Raw genomic sequence first — 17,509 nt, 5'->3', positions numbered from 1 at the left:
GTGCAGAGTGGAGCTTCAGAGTGCAGAGTGGAGATTCAGAGTGCAGAGTGGAGATTCAGAGTGCAGAGTGGAGATTCAGAGTGGAGCTTCAGAGTGCAGAGTGGAGATTCAGAGTGGAGCTTCAGAGTGCAGAGTGGAGCTTCAGAGTGCAGAGTGGAGATTCAGAGTGCAGAGTGGATATTCAAAGTGCAGATTCAGAGTGGAGCTTCAGAGTTCAGATTCAGAGTGGAGCTTCAGAGTGCAGAGTGGAGCTTCAGAGTGCAGATTCAGAGTGGAGCTTCAGAGTTCAGATTCAGAGTGGAGCTTCAGAGTGCAGAGTGGAGCTTCAGAGTGCAGCTTCAGAGTGCAGCTTCAGAGTGGAGCTTCAGAGTGGAGCTTCAGAGTGGAGCTTCAGAGTGGAGCTTCAGAGTGGAGCTTCAGAGTGGAGCTTCAGAGTGGAGCTTCAGAGTGCAGAGTGGAGCTTCAGAGTGCAGAGTGGAGCTTCAGAGTGCAGAGTGGAGCTTCAGAGTGTCAAGAGCAATGCCAATAGCTCTAACTTTAACAAAGGCAAAACCATTGCATTGTAAATGCTTGTTTAGCTCACTGCACCATCCCAGCTCAGAACCTGGCTATGTGCAAATTAGTCTGTCCCTGGCCCAGTGTATCATGGGAACAGGGCAAACCAAACTACCAAGCCAATTCTTTTACTGGGAAGGAAACAAGCTACCAGGGACCGGTTTCTGGCATTTCAGCCGTCTTCGGCCCGGCTTTCTTGAATCCAGATGGTGCAATGAGCAAGGGACTCACGTCTGAGTAAACCCTTCCACGCTTATGGTGGACAAAATAATTAAACAACAGGGGGTGGTGATGGACAGAGTTTCTGAATTAAGCAGAATACTCTCACCCAGTCAAGAGATCAGGGCTTAATCCAACACCGTTTTTTAGCTCACTGCACCATCCCAGCTCAGAACCTGGCTATATGCAAATTAGTCTGTCCCTGGCCCAGTGTATCATGGGAACAGGGCAAACCAAACTACCAAGCCAATTCTTTCACTGGGAAGGAAACAAGCTACCAGGGACGAGTTTCTGGCATTTCAGCCGTCTTCGGCCCGGCTTGCTTGAATCCTGATGGTGCAATGAGCAAGGGACTCACGTCTGAGTATACCCTTCCACGCTTGTGGTGGACAAAATAATTAAATAACAGGGGGTGGTGATGGACAGAGTTTCTGAATTAAGCAGAATACTCTCACCCAGTCAAGAGATCAGGGCTTAATCCAACACCGTTTTTTAGCTAACTGCACCATCCCAGCTCAGAACCTGGCTATATGCAAATTAGTCTGTCCCTGACCCAGTGTATCATGGGAACAGGGCAAACCAAACTACCAAGCCAATTCTTTCACTGGGTAGGAAACAAGCTACCGGGGACCGGTTTCTGGCATTTCAGCCGTCTTCGGCCCGGCTTGCTTGAATCCTGATGGTGCAATGAGCAAGGGACTCACGTCTGAGTATACCCTTCCACGCTTATGGTGGACAAAATAATTAAACAACAGGGGGTGGTGATGGACATATGACTTTGGCAGGAAAAGGGAGGAGCGAGATGGGGCAGAAGTTTTTGAGGTCGGTGGGGTCCGCTGTTGGTTTCTTCAGTAGGGCGCTGAGCTTGGCGTGCTTCCAGCTCTCCGGGAAGGTGGCGGTGTTGAAGGAGGTGTTAATGACGTCTCGGAGTTGGGGTGCGAAGGTGGAGTCGGCCTTGTTGAAGACATGGTGGGGGCAGGGGTCAGTCAGGGATCCGGAGTGGATGGTGTTCATCGCGCAGGCTGTGTCTTCGGGGGTCACTGTGGTCCAGGTGCGGAGGGTGGCGGTGGGGTGCGTTGGTTCGACGGTTGGGAGCGTGGATGGTCCGCCGAAGCTGTTGTGGATGTCGGCAATCTTGTGGTGGAAGAATGAAGCGAGGGAGTCGCAGAGATATTGTGAAGGGGTGATGTCGATGTTGCCGGTGCTGGGGTTACTTCTTGACAATGCTGAAGAGTTCCTTGCTGTCGTGGGCATTGTTGTCCAGTCGGTCGTTAAGTGATTTCTTCTTGGTGGCACGGATGAGCTGGTGGTGCTTGCAAGTCGCGAGTTTGAGGGCGGTTATGTTGTCAGTGGTCCCGTCGAGGAGCCAGGCTTTTTCGAGGGTGCGGCAGGTCTTTTTGGAGTCCTTGAGTTCGTCGGTGAACCAGGGGGCCTTCTTGCTTCTGGGTCTGCTGGGAGGGTTCTTCAGTGGTGCGAGGTCGTCGGCGCAGGCGGTCAGCCACTGCGTGAAGTTGCGGGCCGCTTCGTTGGGGTCCGGTGTACTAACCGGTGGGTTTTGGCTGAGGGAGGTGGTGAGCTGGTCGGCGGTGATCTTGCTCCAGCTTCTGTGAGGAGCTTGTTGCAGGTGGTGGTGGGTTGTGGTTCTTCTGAAGCTGAAGTGGATGCAGCTGTGGTCGGTCCAGTGGAGTCCGGTGGAGTGGCTGAAGGCGATGTGCTGTGCCCCCCCATGACCTCCTCCTCGGATTCCCTCACTACCACCTGGCAAAATGGCCGCTCATCTCTCCATAGCCACTCACTCACAAACATGTAATTTATTTTAAAACACTGGTAAAGGCTGCCTTTACTAATCCACTAAGCTGTCCACTTTAAATACAGATCTGTTCTTTGCAGCAGGCATACGGCGAGTCAAAACAACCACTAGACAAAACTCTCTTTAGCAGGAACGTTCATCACAAGAGTTATCTCGACATTTTGATTGCTGCCTGAAAGCTGGATGCAAAAGGAACTCTGCAGCAGGTGCTTTAAATCGTAAGCTATTGCTAAACTCAGCACCCCCACATGAGGGCAGCGCCCAGTGCAGCATTACCTGTGGCACTGCCCTAACGCCAGCCCTGAGTAGGAGTGTTGGTGCAGGCTCTGAGGGCAGAAGAACACCCCTCCAGCCACTTGAGCAAAGAGTGTATGGTACCAACAGAGAGTAAATGTTCATGGGAGATTTCCCTTCTGTCTGTATGGCAGCAGTGTAAAAGCAAATCTTGTCTTTGACACCGAGGGAAAGGCACAACCGCATAGGCCATGCACAGAGTTAAAATGTAATTTTTTATTTTTTTATTTTTGTTTTATTCTTTTTTATTGAGACCAGACAATAAATAACACAAATTCCTACTTATACAGCAGAATTAGTTTAGAGATACAGAATAAAAATATACAATCATTAAACAGGTTAACCAAACAGTAAACAAAAGCATTCCTGAAAATTAGGACTGAAGAAAGCAATGCAGAGGCAAATAAAATTAATAACACAGATATGTGACCTAGACATTCATTTTCCTTTATGTAATCCGTTCCGCCACTGGCGCCCAGATTCGGGTTGCAAGTTGACGCCTCCTCCCCCCTTGACGAGAAAACACAGAGAATTCTAGCCTATATATAGCTAATAATCTTGCGCGCCACTGTACAAATGTTGGAGCTTCTGGAGAAAGCCACTGAGAGGTTATGCACAGCCGGACCTGAGACATAGCAATGAATATAAGGGCTAATTCATTTGCAGCATAACTGCTAGATATTGTATTTCCAACCTCTACCCCGAAGATCACAAGTGCCGGGGTCATTGTACATCTAATCTTTAGTGTATTATTAATAAAACACTCGATTTCATCAAAAAACCCACGGAGTGATTGACAAGAAAAAAACATATGTATTGAATCGGCTGCCAGCAGCCCACAACGAGCACAAACATTTCCCTTTGTGGCACCCCATTTTGCAATCTTAGCGGGTGTGTAATATAAGTCAAACATTGCCATATAACTTTGAGTCTTAAGTGAGCCCGACACAATAACCTGCCTGGCAAGTTCTAGCACAGGAGATAAATCAACATCAGCTATTCCTAATTTCGATTCCCACTTAGCACTTTGAGCTGTCAAATCATCCGGAAATGTTGAGACTATATATTGGTACAATATCCCTATTCTACTTCTCTTCCTAATTAAGTCAATAAGTGGCAATTTCTCCAGCATACCAGGTGTTTTCTTCAAGCATTTTTGAATAAAGCTTTGGATCTGTAGATACTTAAAAGTCACGTGGAGATAGCTGAAATTTATCTCTAATGTCGCTGTAAGTTAAGACACCATCCTCCACCAAGTCACCCAGCCTGCAGATACCTTTAATTTGCCAGCTGTGCATAATATGGTCCTGAAAGATACTAGGAAACAATCGAGTGGCTTTAAACAGCGCATACAGATTCATATTGGGTATAACTATTTTCCTCCTAATCATTCGCCAAATAGTCCATGCAGCTATCAGGACTTTGAAGCGAGTTCTCTTATAATAAGGACCTCAAGGAAAATCCCTTTTGCGGCAGACCCCAATCCAATCTCAAAGATAGTCAGACTATTACATATTGGAACAGTCACTTTATCCCCACAGATCAACACGCCCATTGCTTGAAGCATTGCAGCCCAATAATACGTAACAAGGCTAGGAACCGACCAGCCCCCTCGATCACGAGGGAGGCACATCCATTTGGCAGCCCTACGAGAGCGCCTATAACCCCACAAAAATCTTTGGCAAACCCTATCTGCCTTAATTAGACTTGTTTGTGAAATCAAAAGAGGGATGGTCCTAAACAAATATAAGAGTTTAGGAAGAACTAGCATCTTAAGAACACTACAACGTCCATATAAAAATAGGTGCAGGCTGTCTAGTCGCTCTAATTTAGTGTTGACATCATCTATAACCGAAAAATATTTAGATCCGGGATAGTATCAACTACAGAGGTTATACGAACCCCCAAATACTTAGCGACGGGAATTACTGGAGCATCCGATATTGCCATACCGGGTGTCTGGATCACCTGGGTCTTCGAGACATTGAGCTTATATCCCGATATTGCCCCAAAGTTCCCTGCCAATTCCTTAAGTTCCCTGAAAGCAGATGAGACATCTGATGTTATGACAACTATGTCATCTGCATACACTAACAGATTATAGGACGAGTTGCCTGCTCTTATAGGGATTATACCCTGATTATCCTTAATCTTGGAGAGAAAGGGATGTATATAGGGCAAATAACAGGGGGGAGCAAGGACACCCCTGTCGTGTGCCCCTAGTAATAGGGAAGGCGCTGGTCAGCTGGCCAGAGATAAGAAGTTGAGCTCTCGGGGAAAGATACATCGCACAAAGCGCCTGTATGAATTCCTTAGGGAATCCCTTCCACTTCAGGACGGCCCACATAAACCCCCAGGAGGCCCTATTGACCGCCTTCTCGGCGTCCAACAGGATCAACCCGAGGGGAGAGCTCGTAACCTGGGCCCAGTCCAGTAATGCAATAAAACGTCTGACATGGTCAGCAGTGTCCTGGCCCAGTATGAATCCATGCTGACGCATAAAGACCAAAGGTGTAATTACCTGCACTAGTCGGCCTGCCATTATTTTTGAATACATTTTCGAGTCGCTGTTGATTAGAGAAATCGGCCTAAATGATGATGGTAGCAGCTCCGGTTTGCCCTTTTTTTTAAACAAGACTATGGTAGCATTTTGCCAAGATTCCGGGACTATTCCCCTCTGGGCTGCTCTTAATACCTCAAGAAAGACCTGGGCGATTTCAACTAAAAAATCTTATAAAATTCTAGTGGGACTGCATCAGGGCCACTGGCCTTTCCATTAGCCAGACATTTAACTGCGATCTCGACCTCCTCCCATTGAATGGGGGTGGCCAGGAATTCAGCCTGTTCGGGAGATATAACAGCAGTCTCAAGATCCGCTAAGAAGTCTTCCGCGGCCCTCTCGACATTTAACCTAGAGGTGTCTTCTTGATACAGGCGGGAATAAAAGTCCAAAAAAACCTTGTTAACCTTTTCCTGCGATTCATGTATTCTTCCTCGTTCGTCTTGGATTTTAACTACCTGATTCTGAATGCTTCGTTGACGCAGTCTCTTGGCGAGGACCCTGCCCGAGTTCTCCCCAAACTCAAACATCTCTGTGCGATATTTTAGATACTTTGACGCAAGATCCTGTCCAAAAGACTCCAGCAGACCAGCCTTAAGAATGGCTACCCTTTGAAGACACGGAACAATATCATTTCCATCCTTTATATTTACAGTCAATTCAATTTCTGCCTCTCTAAGCTCTCTAAAACCAATACGCATCTGCTCTTGTTCTATATTCCACCTATAGGAAGAAAAGCTTTTGGTCTCACCCCGAAGACCTACTTTCATCGTGTCCCAAACCACTTGATCTGAGGCAGAGCCCCTGTTGATATTTAGAAACTGAACAATCCATTTTTTAATGTGTGAGCAGTACCCCACATCAGATAATAACTTTCTTTCAAACGTCCAATCTCTGGGTGGTTTCCTAGTTTGTGGCCAAGGACATTCAGCAATAAGTGGATTGTGATCAGAAAGGAGCCGAAGCAAACAAAAGAAGAAACTAACAGCTGCCACCTGTTTGGACAAAAATACATAATCTAACCGAACGTGTTTCTTATGGGGTATAGAGTAGAACGTGAAACCATCCTCTGTTTTCTTATGGAGAAACCAAAGATCTACAAGGCCATGCTCCTGGATAAGAGCCTGGAGAGCTCGAAACACTTTTGGTTTTCTCCCCACATAATTGAGTGTACCGGTGAGATCAAAATCACTTGATATATTAATGTTCATATCTCCACAGAGAAAAAGCGGACTAGGCCATGTTGCTAATTCTACATCTAAGTATTTAAAAATATCAGGATCATCTAAATTCGAGCCAAATACATTACAGATTGTTAATAATTTCCCACCTATGCGCAATTCCGCAATAGCAAACCTTCCCATTTTATCCTCCAGTGTCCTTTTACACAGAGCAACTCCAATCTTTAAGTATATAGCAACCCCTCTGATTATAGAAGTCTGTTTTGAACAGGCTAGCAACTCGAACCCAGGCAGCCTTAAACATTCCCTCTTCCCCCATGGAATGTGTGTCTCCTGTATACAAAGTATATCAACATGCATGGAATTGACTATTTTAGAGAAAAGGGCCCGCTTTTTAGCATCGTTAAGGCCACAAACATTCCAGGTACCTATAACCAACTTATCCTGCCCCATCAGAGGAAAAAAAGACAAAACATGTAATGGCTTTCCTCAGCCTATACAGTGCATAGTAGTACCTGCCTACTTGTATATGAACACTCTGTACTGCCAATTCTGCAAAATAAGTCTCATATTTTTTTAATTTTAAAGCAACCCCGGAAGCCAACCCCCACCCCTGCCCCCCCTCTGAAACGCCCGCCCCCCACCCCAAACACCCCCTCCACCCAATTAGAGGCTTACGGACTATGTCCTCGGTGATGCTGAGGTGCAACAACCGTATCCCCACCCCATCAAATTCCCCACTACACACATGTGACGCTCTCTAAATCCCACTCTAGAACACAATTATTACTCCTCATATCAATAGTGGCGCACTTTTGGGTATCAAAGTCTTAAACCAGAAAAACAAAAAAAAGAGGAACAGGAAGAATTCTCCTATTCCACCGTAACATATAGGCTTATAGGTATATTAGCAAATACACAATTGAAATTACAATTAATGACATTGTCATCTATAAAGGAAACTTTTGCCAGACAAATAGAATACCCAATTATATCATGAACATAAATCGAGGAGTAAATGTCTTTGTAGAGAGAGACACACAAATTAATATTACAAAATGACAAATATTGTGATTAACCCTACCCACCACCCAAGATACTAAACATCTTGAGAGCAAATGATGAATTATATATTCTCAAAATCATGCTTTAAGCTTCAAGCTCCGCTCCCAGGTAAACCATTCCCCTTTCATAGCATTTTTAGCATTTTTGTCCTTTTTTAGTATTTTTTTTCAGTTCAGATAAATAATCCTGCGCCAACCTAGCAGATGTGAAAAAGCACGTTTGACCATTAACCATGACCTTCAGTTTGGAAGGATTGAGAAGAAAAACCTGGGCCCCTACTGCTTGAAAGGGAGCAAATAATTTCTGCATTAACCAACGTTCGTTGACGGTTGTCGGACAGAAGTCCAGGCGAACAAAAAACTCACATCCCATAGCAATTCATTTTTTACCAGGCTGTGCAAGATCATAAAGAGATTCTCTCAGCAAATAGTTATTCACACAGATTAATATTACCTAGGGTATGAGTTTTGATCGCCCTGTCTGTCTCTCCCCCGCTGTCGCACTGCAAACGGGAACCTATGAGCACAAATTACTTCCTTTTCCCAGTTCAGTGGTCAGGTCTGGAAATGCCTCCTTAAATAACTGTACAACAAACTTACGAGGGTCGGCCCCCTCTCTTGTTTCTGGAACTCCTAGTACGCGTAAATTATTACGGCGTGATCTATTTTCTAGGTCCGTGAGCTTCCAGTTCACATCATCTTTTGAATTCTGTAGGGAGTCTACTGCCGTCTGCTGCTTGCCAAAGTATCTTCTACAGACGAAACTCTCTCCTCTACTTCCACCACCACACGTGATGTAACTTCGGCACAAGACTTTATTAAGCGCCGTACAGTATTCTGTAATTTCCTTACGGCATCTTGCGTTCGCTGGCCCTCCATTTTGGTTTCGTTGCGGTGTGCTTTAAATCGTAAGCTATTGCTCAACTCAGCACCCCCACATGGGGGCAGCGCCCAGTGCAGCGGCACCTGTGGCACTGCCCTAACGCCAGCGCTGAGTAGGAGTGTTGGGTTCAGGCTCTGAGGGCAAAAGAACACCCCTGCAGCCACTTGAGCAAAGAGTGTATGGTACCAAGAGAGAGTAAATGTTCATGGGAGATTTCCCTTCTGTCTGTATGGCAGCAGTGTAAAAGCAAATCTTGTCTCTGACAACGAAGGAAAGGCACAAACGCATAGGCCATGCACAGAGTTAAAATGTAATTCAAAGCGAAAATTATTGAATTGAGTTGAAGTAAAACTTAAAAATCAATGCAAACCCAATTCAGGAGGCTTCTAAAAGTATTTCTGTCAATATAAATGTACTGATTCCAATAGAAATAACAAAGCAGAAATTAAAGTGAGGTTGGGTCCATCCAAGGCAGGACCGGGGGTTAAATGAATGGAGCTGGGGCCCCCAGTGAAGAATTCTACATTCTGTCCTAGATTCAGAAACGCCCGGAGCACCGGGCCTTGGGCCAGATGTAGGTAGCCCAATACCGGTTGGAAACGGCCGAAAATACCGATTTTCGGCCATTTCCGACCGGTATTGGGCTATGGAGATGTGGGGCCCTTGAAAACATACAGAATCGGTAATTTTACCGATTCGGTAATTTTATCGAAACGGTAAAATTACAGAATCGGTAAAATTACCGATTCGGTAACTTTTACCTATTCGGTAAATATACAGATCGGTAAAATTACCGATTCTGTATGTTTCTAATGTAGGTAGCACTTTTAACACTGCTACAGGGCTTTCAGGATTCGGTATTTACTATGCAATACAATTGCATGGTAAATAACGAATTCTTGGGTACATGCACATCTGTGCCCTTAGAGCATGTATGTGTGCCACATGGCACACAAGCCAGAAACAGGAGTGCAACAGGGTGTCAAAGTGACACCCTGTCCCCCTTGGCAAATCGGTATTTTTACCGATTCGGTAAGTACTGAATCGGTATTTGCTATTGAATCCTATGGGCTTCAAGGCCCATAGGATTCAATAGCAAATACCGATTCGGTATTTACCGAATCAGTAAATACCGAATATTACCGAATCGGTATTTTTTACCGATTTTTTACCTACATAGGTTTTACCGATTCTTAAATCCGAATCGGTAAAATTCGGTATTTAAGAATTGGTAAAACGTATTATAGATACATTTGGTCAGAATAAAACCTTTACTGTATCGACACATACACTGTTTTTATTATTGTCCAGTAGACTTAAGAATAACATTTTCACACATAAGCCATACCAGGACAATTTTTAACTCACTTATTCTTTTTTTGCATTCATCACTCACATACACGCTCCACTGTATTCCAGGTGTCGCAGCACACCTTGATGGCACTCGGCTGTCAAGGTGGCCCCGATGATGAAGCATGTCACCGACCAGGTCGGTGAGTGAGGAGTTTATTAAAAAGAAAGAAGGACTTCTTCTTTTTACTCATTAGAACTCTATCCCACCAAAATCGCTCCTTGAGCTTTGTATATGGTGGTACTCCTTCTTTTTTGTTATATATTTACCTATCCCAGGGGATCAGTAGTACTCTTCCGTCCACCAAGGTGGATAAAATCCCTTTACTCTCCCTATTTGTTTATAATAAAACCTATTTACCTACATCTAGGGCCAGATGTAGGTAAAATAGATTTACCGATGCTTAATTACCGAAAATTACCGAATTTTACTGATTCAGTAATTAAGAATTGGTAAATCTGAGGGGTGGATATGTAGGTATTCCAGATGTGCTGGAATAACCAATCGGAAAAAATCGGTATTTACCGATTCGGTAAATACCGAATTGGTAATGCCCATTCATTCCTATGGGCTTTGAAGCCCATAGGAATGAATGGGCATTACCAATTCGGTATTTACCGAATCGGTAAATACCGATTTTCACAAGGGTGCAGGGGGTGTCACTTTGACACCCTCTGGCACCCCCAAAACAGGCTCGGGTGCCATGTGGCAGGCATACATGCCCTAAGGGCAGGTCTGCCTGTCACATGGCATAGGTGTGCATGCACACATGTGCATGCACACCGGAATCGGTATTTTACCATCAAATTGGATTTGATGGTAAAATACCGATTTGGTAAGGCCTCTGGGACTCTGAAGAGTCCCACCTACATCTGGGTGCCTCAAATTCGGTAAATTTACCGATTTTTTATTTTACCGATTGGGTAAAATTACCGAAACGGTAATTTTACTGATTCGGTATGAGGTAACAGAAATTTTCAGGTAGCCAATGTGTCCCCCACTCGCACCCTATCCCCATGCACCCATGTTCCATGTATGTCGTGTAACTTCTGTTCTGTACATGCTAGACAGACGCAAATACATTTGCGTCCATCCTTAACATGTAAGCTATCCAACCATACCAGGAAATCTTGTTAATTATGTTCCTAGGCATACGGTGCCACCGTCTTTACATGGTGCACTTCTGAAATTCGCACACGTTTTCTCCATGTTTCCTGGCCCAGTCGAGCTAGGCCCTTAAACGAGGCCTCTCTGCCTCATCTCTCCTGTCTCCGAAAGCTGTACGCATCCCTGACCTCTGCCTTACTTCCTGCCAGCGCAGCGGTGCCCGGCTCGGCCTGGATTGCCTGCCAAATTCATGTTTTACCTACAGTTATCTGCTCAGCCTCCTCGAAAACACATTCCAGTCTAGTGAAATAGGTAAACATATTCCCGGCTGCAGAGCAAAGGGCCCGGCCTTTTCTGTCCTCCTTGCAAGTGATTTACTGACTCCGTTACCATGGTAGGCCCACGGCTCCGCACATTGCACCAAAACACGTATGCACGCACCAGTTTTCAGTATTGGATGGCCCCTGCCCGAGAGACCTTTTACTTCAGACACTACATCCTCCAAACATAAGATACCAGATATGCCATAGGTACAGGTTGCCCTGACACTCCAGACATCAGTCTCCTCCACTAGTGCTAAAGTCAAAGCCCCCAGTTTCACGTCATGCTAGTTGCGCGCGCATCCAGGTTAAGGGTTTCTGCTGATTCTGCAACTTTTCTCTATGCATCCACCCACATGTGACGTATCTTGTGACGTTTCTCTGACATGTACAGTGCACGCCCATGTGTACGCCTCTTTTTCACGCCTCCTCTTACGCACATGTGTTCTTATCTCTCTCTTTTCACCTGTTACGCCTACTGTATTGGATTCAATTATGTTACTTTACTATATATAATGTGTAATGTTAATAAAACGTTGACTGTCCCTTCCCGAACCCTAGTGGTGACGGAACATGATATCCAACCTCGAGGTTCATTGTCCATTAAAGCCCGTATGACTCAGATACCACGGACTCTGCCTCTCATTTGAATGAGCTGTCTTGTAATGATAATTATGCGGAAAAATGTTTAGGTAAATTTATTTACCACATAATTTGGCGCCCGAATAGGGACGCCTCCCCTTCCCCACTCGCCGGTGAAGTCACGCGGCTTTCGACCCCTTCTACAACCCCGACGGAAACCGTGCACGTTTGCGGGGTTTCCCGCTATCTTCCCTCGGGTCCACGAGGGAGACGGAGACTGCGGTCCGGCGTCCAGACGAGGCGGTGAGGAATGCGGAGGATCCCGACCAGAGCCCTAGTCGAGAGAGCAAGGTCCGAGGTGTCCGGAGGCCCACCTGTTCCGAAGCGCATGCGTGGTAACGTGATGTGTGCCAGTCCGATGTCGTAGCAGTCCAGTCCAGTCCAGAGTCCAGTCCGGTTTCCGAGGCCTTCAGTTTCTTGCTTCCCGGTAAGTACCGTTGTTGGGAACGCATCTAGACAGGTTCATTAGTTTGTGCCTGGTAAAGACAGAGTTGGGTACACAATTCTGGTCCTGACGTGTTCACTTAGGTGGATACGGTCCGACGTGTCTCTTTATGAGACCGGTCTGTACTGTTTTAGCAGTACATCTAGTTATTCAGTTTTATCCCGAGAGTTTTACTGTGTTTTCTGTGTTCCAGGTAATTTCAGTCCGACATGTTTTAATGTGTTTCAATGTTGTGGTATGAATGATTGTTTACTGTATATTACTGTGTATATTGTGTTCACGTCCGAATCACTCTAGTCATGCCGCTGTTTTCAAAATTACGTCAGATAGGTACTAGGAAAGGGATACTTGAAGAAGCAGTTCCTGTCCCGCCTAGGGACACTCCAGGATATTTTATGTACCACAAACATGGCTTAGATGCTGTGTTGTATTTAGACTTATGGGTGGACTACACCAAGAATCTGGAAGAGAAGTTTAGATGGCCTGTCTCAGGGACATGGGATGCCGAATGCATCATGAGAGTAGAAGAAGCGTTATGGAAAAAGAAAGCCAGACAATCTCAGAAAGATGCCATTATATTGTGGCGCAAAGAATCGCATAGAAGAACAGAAAAAGCAATCAGAAAAGCCGAGAAAAGTAGAGAAGAATCCGAAAAAGCTAGAGAAAAAGAGTTACTAGAAGAAGGAGAACAGGTCAGATCAGAACAATTAGATCGCCAAAGAAATGCACTCATTTCAGGCATGTATCCAGTCCTGGCCGAGGGCCTGCCTAAGGCGACCCCGGAAGTACCCCGTAACTTGCCACCTCCATTGGTTCCGATTACAGTACGTCACAAAAAGACCGCAGCAGACATTTTCCTTTCTTCCTATTTAGATGATGTAGCTCCCGCATATACCAATGTACCCGTACAACCTGCTAATAATGAACCGCAGCATGTTCCGGTTGATCAAGCCACGACCCCTCCACGCCAAGACTCACTTCCCGCACCTGCTGTCACTTCCCCTTCTACTGCTGCTGCTACTGGTCCCCCTACTATTGGTCCTCTTAACCCTTTTGCTACAGATCAACTCAGAGTCAGTCGTCCCCGTTACATGTACCTTTCCCACACGCAATGACGTCAAGTCATGCTCATGGTTCTGCTTCAGGAGGTGCTTCAGGAGGCCTCCCTCACACCCCGCCACAGTTACATCGAATGACAATGAGAGAATTAGCTACACAGCGTACTCCGAAAGCGATGCCCCATGAAAAACGTAAACAGTATCTTACGGATTGTAGATATGATCCAGTACCTGGCAAGACAGGAGACATGATGTTAGCCTCGTTGCGTCTACGACGTGTTACAGATTATCTGATGTTATTACCAGAAATGCCAGAACATCTAGACAACATATATCATTTTATTAGAACAGGGGAGAGGCCAGAATGTATTCGTGAGGCCATGGCATATCAGAAAGTTGAGACACAAGGTTTACTATTACGATTCTTGATTAATTGTTTGATAAGGGAACAAGATCAGACAGGTGTTGTTAAGGAAGAGATGAATGTACTGACAAAATGGAGTCAAAATATTGCAGAATGTAAACATGATAAACAGAATTGTATAGATGCTATGTCCAGAAAAATCTGTAAAGAAATAGTAGCGATAGATACCAGACAGAAAGCCGAAAAAGAAGCCGAGTCAGACAAGAATGACTCCTCGGAGGAGGAGGAGGTAGAAGCAGAGATTCCAGCAGAGACAGAAGACAGAATAGCGTACGTAGGTAGAGTGAAACTCCCTAAACAGTATTCTCTTGATAGACCTTTCGACAGACCCATTCGTCCAGAAAACAAGAAACGTTACCTTTCCCCGATACCAGAGCAATGTTCTCTTGAACATATATTCCAAGTCACTGATAAAATACTGAAAGAAAGAATAGGATATCATGAGCTTACTACTTTACGCGATCAGGAACTCGCCCGGTCAGCAGTCCAATGGGCCGGGGATGACAGTATATATAAAGATGATTTAGTAGTACAAACGTTTTTGAGTCTTACTCCAGAAGAACAGTGACTAGCTGGTATATACATGACCCAACATCTCATTACACTGTATGAAAATCAACAATCTGATCCAGGTCCATTGTACAACCTATTGCAAGACTTACTCCTGAGAAGATGGAGAGGTCTAGGTACCGATTTAATTGATATCATTCTAGAACAACGTCATAAATATAGAACTTTCCTGACTCCACGTCTTGTTTCCGTTCCACCCCCAGTAAGACAACCATATCACCTAGATAGACAGAATCCTTTACGAGAAGTACATCCAATCCGAAAGCCAGATGATACGCTTGAACGCGTATTTGTGTATACTGCTTTGACTAAAATGGAATTATTGGAAATGAAGAAAATTGTACCTTGTCACGATAAAGATCCTGCAGGTTTCCACCGTGAATTAAAAGACATGTTACTTATGGGCGATTACACGTATTCTGACATTCTTAAAATGTTAAAAGTATTGTTGCCAGCAGGGATTTACGAAAAACTGAAAGAAAAGGAATGGGAGGTGGGAGATAAAAAGATTGTTTGGACTGAATTAGAAGACGAAGAAAAGACACGTACCCCAGGTTTAGGTCTTGGGGACAAAACTAAAGCATTGCCAGGATTGTTAGTACAGGTTTTGCCTAGATTATTGACAGTTAAAAAGGAAGATTGGGATGCAATCTCAGCCTGCAAACAGAAACAAGACGAAGACACTAGTGATTTTTATTCCTGATTTGAGAAATGTTTTATTATTAATAGTGGCCTGAAAGGGGAGGAGCCAAGATGGCGACCGGGACGGACGCGTAAGCTCCGAGCTCCGCGAGCCGTCCGATCCTGCCCCGATATCCTGGCACGAATCCTGAATATCTCTTGCTCAAACGGAGACATGTGAGCTCGGATGTCGCTGGCGTTCTTTTGAGACCTCCGCCGCTCATTTCCATGGTGAATTTGTGCCGTTCTCCGGCCCCCGACTCTGACCCGGGACCTGAAGCTGAATGCCTGCCACTGGACACGGATGGGCGCTGTCGGCCGGGCACGTCGCAGCGGCGCTGGCTGGGGCAGGAGCGCTACTGATCGCTGATACAGACTGCATCGCCTCCCTTTTCAGCGGTAAGGCTCTTGCTGGGTTGCCCTGCCTCCGAGAGACACTGGACCCGAGTCGCGACGGTTTCCGCCCGACTTGCTGATTACGGGCTGACCGGAGTCCATCTTGGGGTGCTTGTCTTACCGCTGCCTATACACACCGCTGGCTGGAGAGTAATCTCTCACCCTGCCCTGCCCTGGACCTGCGTGCTGCTGGCTTGTTGGTGGCTCCCACTCCTTCTGCTCTCGTCGGCGACGCCATTCCCCCCCCTCTGCACTGCGAGCTTCTTGCTGGGGCTGCCATGACGCCCCCTTCCCTGTAGAAGGAAGATGGCGGCCTCTTTGTTCTCACCGGGCAGTATCCTCACTATGGCAGACCTGGCTGTTGACCTGGGGGAATGTTCGTGCTGTGAACGTCAGCCATCATCACAGAGGGAGCCGACCTATGGTGACATCCTGGCTGCCCTGCTCGGTCTGCGAGCGACATGGCGGCAACAAGCCCATATCTTGGAGCGAAAGATAGTGAGAGCTGCCTCGTATATCACGGGACTGGGTTCGACTGCCCCCCGCTGCCACTGCCTATCCCTGTCCAAGAGACTGCTTTACACCACGTGCATGGAGATATGCGACCGGCCCCTGGATGTACAGCCGTCTGTTCCACTATTGACGAGGACACTGCTACAAAGTCGCTTTCCGTTTTGCTGCTTGAAACTGTAGCTATTTCTTCGACACTGTGGCACTCCCCGGAGACTTCCCGGGCGCTGGTCCCCCTCCCTGCCTCTGCCACCGTGACTTTTTCTCTGAGGCTGCGGAACATGTATCAACTTGTGGCGGGGGGGGCGACTTGCCACCTAGATATTGCTATTGTTGATGATTGGGAGTGTTCACCTCCTCCTCCTCTTTGCCTTCATTGTTGGGGGTGGCCATTTTGCTTCTTTGTCCAGCTGGAGGGGAGTGTACGGCAGTGGACATGTCTGGTTGTCTTTCGGCGCTCTGGTCAGGGCTGAGGATCCTCCGCACATTGACTTGCCGATTGACTGGAGATGACCTGGCCTGGAACGTTTTTTGCTCTGTTTAATGCGCTGGGGGGGATGCTTCTCTTATTTCAAGGTGGTGGTAACAACATCCTATCGGTACTTTACCGTAGCCAATATGGCGGCTCTGGGCGGAGTGGGGGGTCTGGAGGTAGATTGCTTGGTTGTCAGTTGTGCGACGTCTCCAAAATCGGTGTTACATCTGACGTAGGGACCATTGAAGGGCTCGTAAGGCCGTGTAGCTTACTTATTGTGGGCTCCTCCCCCACTTTTTTCGTTTCTTGGGAGTTTTAGATTAGTCTACGCACTTTTCTTTCTCCCTATAATCAAGGGTGACTCTTTTTCTTTTTCTGCTTCTTCTCTTCTAAATTTCGGGTTTATTGGGCGACAGACACACTGCTAGGGGGGGGGTAGGCCGTAGCCTCAGCATGCGTGTAGGGTGGGGGATGGGTGGAATTTTTTCTTTGATTTTGGTTTCTATGGTGCCTTTTATTTGGTGTTTGTCCTCTTTATCTATGTCTTTCGGCTCCATGTTAGGTGATATGGGGGGGTGGCGGTGAATTCTGGGTACCTTCCTGCTCTGCCGCCCCTTCGGGGCGATTACGTTGCCATCCTGACTGGGGGTCCTAGCTTCCTGGGTATTCTGATCTGTGGATACATTGTCGACGAGGTTAGACCTCACCTTCATGGGCTGTTTTCTTCCTTATTGTTTTTGTGCATTTATGTTGTCGGACCTAAATAGCTGCATATAAAAAACCTTTGAAAATTAACCTTCATGACTCCTGGGACACGACACCACTTGGCTCTACAGTGTAACTTTCGATGATTACCGCGGTCTGAATGTGATATGGTGTCACCGTATTGTTTGCTATGACGCTTCAACAGTTTTCGTGGCCGGCCGTATGGTTGTAGGCCCGTATTTGTACTCCTGATATTGCG

The sequence above is a fragment of the Lissotriton vulgaris genome, chromosome 2_1, assembly GCF_964263255.1.
Source record: "Lissotriton vulgaris chromosome 2_1, aLisVul1.2, whole genome shotgun sequence".
In the NCBI taxonomy this organism is placed as follows: Eukaryota; Metazoa; Chordata; class Amphibia; order Caudata; family Salamandridae; genus Lissotriton; species Lissotriton vulgaris.
The sequence above is the reverse complement of the archived record's forward strand: the minus strand, read 5'-3'. Positions refer to the sequence as shown.